Source organism: Lipotes vexillifer, unplaced genomic scaffold (genome assembly GCF_000442215.2).
Source record: "Lipotes vexillifer unplaced genomic scaffold, Lipotes_vexillifer_v1.1 scaffold1162, whole genome shotgun sequence".
Lineage (NCBI taxonomy): Eukaryota > Metazoa > Chordata > Mammalia > Artiodactyla > Lipotidae > Lipotes > Lipotes vexillifer.
Genome location: NW_006779033.1, coordinates 906,788 through 911,846, shown reverse-complemented (window position 1 = coordinate 911,846; position 5,059 = coordinate 906,788).

Here is a 5,059-nt window from a genome sequence, read left to right as displayed (position 1 = left end):
CGGCGGCCGAGCCCGCCGCTCTCCGCGGCTCCGCGCCCGGCACGCGAGGAGGAGGAGGTGGAGCGGCGCCGCGCCTGTGCCTGTGCCTGTGCCGGCCGGCGGGAGCCCTGCGAAGCGCGGCGCGGGCGGCCCCGCGCTCCCCGCGCGCCCGGGATGTATTTATCCGACCCCGGCGCCTCCCGGAAGCCGCGAGCTCGATGCTAGCCTGCCGCGCCGGCCGCGCTCCCCGGCTCGGCTCCGCGGCCTCCCTCCGCCTCCCGCGTCCCGGCCCGCCCCTTCTCCCCCCGCGCGGTGGAGGTAACGCGGCACCTGCTGCGCGGGCTCCTGCGTGCGAGCGCCCCCTCCGGCCCGCCGCGCCGCCGCCGCCACCGCCGCAGCAGCCGGGGAGGGGAGGGGACACGGGATGCCCGGCCGCAGGGCGCGAGGATCCCCGCCAGGCTCCGCTCCGCCCACAGCAGGGAGAGGAGGAGGCGCCACGACTGCGGGCTCGTGAGGCTGGCGGCCCGGAGGGGGCGGCGCGCGCTGAGCGGGTGACCGGGTGGTCCTCAGGCTCGGCTCCCGCGGTGCCGGCTCTCTGTGACCTCTGTTCTCTTCCCAAGTGCCCGCCACCAGCTGCCCGCACCCCACGCCAGGTCCCGAGGCCAAGGGTCGCCAGCGTTCGGGAGCAACCCTCTTGCGCTGTTTCGAGGTGCCGACACGGTTGATTTTCGAGTCGAGGGGGCGCATTTGCCAATTTCAGGTCGTGTGTGACCCGCAGCGTCGGGTGGTCACCCGCGAGCGACCGCAGCACCCAGTCCCAAATCGCCATTTCTCGTCCCACTCCCAAAGGAATGCTGTGTAAGCACGAGGCCGGAAGGATATATTGCCAACACCGGGTTATATGTACATGACCGTGAACGGTGCTGGTGTTCCCAACCCCTTCCCCAAGATGCATTCCGGTCTCCGGCGGAGAGCACAGGCGCACACGCGAAGGCCGGACCCCCCTCCTCTCCCGCAGTCCCGCGCAGACCGCGTTGGGCAGCGCCGTGTGAACAACACCGCCCTGCGGCAACCGGCCGCGTTCGCGTGTTTCCTACTGCGCCCCGGCCGGCGGGCCCCTTCACCAGGCGTGCCCAGTGATAGGACCCTTGACGTTCTGAGAAGTTTATTAATGGATGTCTCTGATAGAGCAATCCATTTCCAGCCTTGTTTGGGGGCGGGGGGGGCGGGGGAAGTGGGAGAAATGCTTTTGCATTCCAAAAGAATACACTCTAAGCTGCATATACTGAACGTACTCCTGCATTTCCATTATTTGCTTACATTTTTAACCTACAGTTCCTTTTTGTTACGGGCAACACGTACTTACAATTTAAAATACTTGCACACCAGAGAGAGATTTCTTTAAAAGCCTTCTAGCGCACCGGGCCTTGGGGGGCGGGGGAGGTCGTGGACTCTGGTGTGGCTGAGAAGGGGAGATTAGATACGCAGGGGCGCAGGAAACAGCAAACCTCCGAGAGATGGGTCCCAAAACCTGCACGTATTTTAACACTAAGCACTTGTTAGTATTTCAGTAAAGATTGAACTTTGCAGGGTTGGCTTTCTGATACACACTCTCACTCAGTCCTCATGGGACCCCCAAGAGGTGGGTCTTCAAGATGAAGCTGTAGTGTTAGGGCGTTGCCCGCAGCAGAGCCAAACTTCTGGCTTGGAACCAGATCTTCTGACTTTGCACTCCAGGATTTCTCCGTTTCAAAAGGCAGGGTGAACAACACCAACAAAACCTCAACAAAGCAAGCAAAAAAACAGCGAAAACATCATAGGAAAGAGTTTTAAAAGATATTTTTCAATATGCATTTTTAGGTGGGAGAAGCCCTAGCCCTGGGGGGGGGGGAGTTTCATTGCCAAGCTGTTACTAGTTCTTGTCTCAAAAAGGTGATAAAAATCCTCAAATGGTACATTCCTAAGATTTGGGGACACACTCGAAATGGAGCTAAAAGGAAGCCACGTAAGATGTTTGGGATTAGGCAGCTGCAGCACTGACCCAGGCATTGTAATTAAATTGCTGATTAGATTAGGGGTTTCCCTAAATCCCTCTTGGATCAATATGCCCCCCAAATCTAGTCAGGAAGATTGAAAGGTAGCAATTAAGCTGGTCTATAATTTATTAAGACATACCACAATAAGTGACCTCACGGAGGGACCTAGAACCAAAAGAGCAAAGAGAAAGAATTGGAAACTCTGATGGCTGCCGGGTTCACTGGCTCCTATACGGCAGCCACTCAGGCACCTGCTATCTCATTACCCTAGTCTACTTTCCTGCACTGTAGTTTTCACCAAGTGCTAGTTTTCTTGTTTACTTATTTATCTCCTGCCTCCTACCTCCTACCTTCCTGTACTCAGCTGTATTTCTGGTACCTGGCACACGCAGGGCAATATGTATTTGGTGAATAAATGAGTATATCCAGTTACTATCACCAAGTCATATTATCTGTTGGGATCCTCCATCTCTGTTTACTTTGCTTCTTAAGTCACCAAGCAACCTTTTCATGTTTGTTTAGTCTCTCAAATATAGTGCTCAGATCAGCCAGCAGGAGAATTCAAATGATTTGACAATTCTATGTCTTAGTGGAAGTTATTATGGTTGGTGGATTAGCTTCCAATGTGAAGATTTTGTGGGCAGTTATCAGTCTGCAGATGGACGGTTTGTAGGCCAAAAGCAGCTCACAGACTACACACGATGCTTCCAGAAAAATAACTGCCAACATTTGAAAATCGGGAGATTGAACATTTTTTAAGTACATCGCAGAAGCCCTGGCCCTTGTCATGCCGTGTTTCCTTGGAAGGCAATGGAAGGACAGGAGTTCTCCAGCTCGCCTTGTTTCTGCTGGACACACAGGGATGTGAGTACACGTCACTTGTCTGGCCCCGGAGAACGTCTGAGACTGTGACCCTAAATTTATGTTAGTATCCCGAACTCACTGATCTCCATTTCTCTTCCTTTGAAAGCATGTTAAATAATCTGTCTGTTTGTAATTTTCTTAAAATTGAGAAAGTAACAAGAAGAAATAAAAGATACAACCAAATCACCGATGCACTTGAACAATTTTATTTCCTTGGAGGAAAAAAAATATTTAGCTTACTTCTAAAGTTGACAGAAATCTAATTTTAAATCCTCCATAATTCTGTAAGAGTTAGTTTCAAGGAATTGGTGTCATGGTTAATTAACTTAAAATGTACAAAGCAATCATAGCAAATGGATTTCACATTGGTTTTTTTACCTGTACGCTCATGTTTTTTCTTTATACTTGAAATATGGATAGATATTTTTAAAAATATCACGTCTTTTTTTTTTTTTTTTTTTTTACTGCAGTTTGATTTCTTTCTTTCAGTTAGCTATTTGAAAAGTAGGTTATCTTGATTTTTGGAGGATGGGAGAAAGTGATATGAAATTACTTCAAACTCTACTCGTGTACACTTGAACATTATTTACATCATTCTTTGACTTTTGGAATGTTAACTTTGACTAACAAGGAATTTGACATTTACAAAACCTATTGTAAATGAAAATGAAAAAGCTATTTTTGTTCTGAAGAAGTAATAAAAATGTCACAGATTCTATCCCCCCCCCCCCCCAAAAAAAGAACTACAGGTAATATCTTGAGAAAAACTACTCACTCGTGGAGTACAAGCCAATTCATTCTTCCTGATCAAAAGACCAAGTGAAAAGAATTAACAAAGCGAAGATAAGACTTCTATGCAAAAAGCTATTCAATTGTAAATGTGATTGATAGGGCCTAAAAGCTTGGTTAAAATTTAATTTTGAACGCTTTTATCGAGTTTAAAAACAATTAGTATAACAAATTGATCTAGAATTGGAGGTTGGCTTTTGTTTGCTAAAAATCACAGATGTCACGTTTGCCTTATCGTGGTTAAGAATGTTCATTGTGATGTCACTTATATGTAGAATCTAAAATATGATACAAATCAACATATCTATGAAGCAAAAACAGACTCACAGTTATAGAGAACAGACTTGTGGTGGCCAAGGGGGAGGGGATGGGGAGGGAAGGAATGGGAGTTTGGGAGCAGCAGAGGCAAACTATTATACGTAGGATGAATAAACAACAAGGTCCTAGTGTAGAGCACAGGGAACTATAGTCAATATCCTGTGATAACCATAATGGAAAAGAATCTGAAAAAGAATGTGTGTGTGTGTGTGTGTGTGTGTGTGTGTGTGTGTGTGTGTGTATGAGTCACTTCGCTGTACAGGAGAAATTAACACGACAACCATGTGGCTGTGTCTAAGGGATAAGCTCCTGATTTGAGCAACAAAATAAAGTTGTGTTGCTTAATAACCCAAAGTATGAAAGAACTATCCCCAGATCCATACTGATATAAACAAATGGTTGAATAAAGAACGAAAGAAATGGGGAAGAAGTGAAAAATCTCCCCCGTGGAAGAACTGTAGGTACTGTGTGTAGGTACGTGACCCTCGAGAAGGTGGAGCATTAACTCAACACCCATGAAGTGTGGGCTGCCTACAGTGTTTCCTTCCAAAGAGGACAACATCGACAGGGACAAGTCATCTTGAGAGCATGTAGCCTTGACCTGGTGTGATGAGAAGGGCCTTTACCTCTGGGGTCTTCCTCCCCCAAACCCATAGCCCCACTCTAACCAGGAGGAAAACGCCAGGCGAATCCCAGCTGAGAAGTTGTACAAAATACCTGCAGAACTGAAAACTGCCCAGCTCATCAAAAACAAGGCAAGTGTGAGAAACCGTCACAGCCCAGAGGAGCCCAAGGAGACATGAAGATCAAGTGGGATGGGATCCTGGAAGAGAAAAAGGACATTCTGTCAACACTAAGAAAATCTGAGTGAACTAGACTTTAATGAATAAAAATGTATCAGTATTGGCTCACTCGTTGTGACAAATATACCAGACTAATGTAAGATGTTAATAACGGGGACATTAGGCGTAGGGTATATGGAACCTCTCTGTACTATCCTTGTAATCTTTTTCTATAAGCCTAAAAATATTCTAAAATAAAAATTTTAGTTTTTAAAAAAGGTGATTTAACAC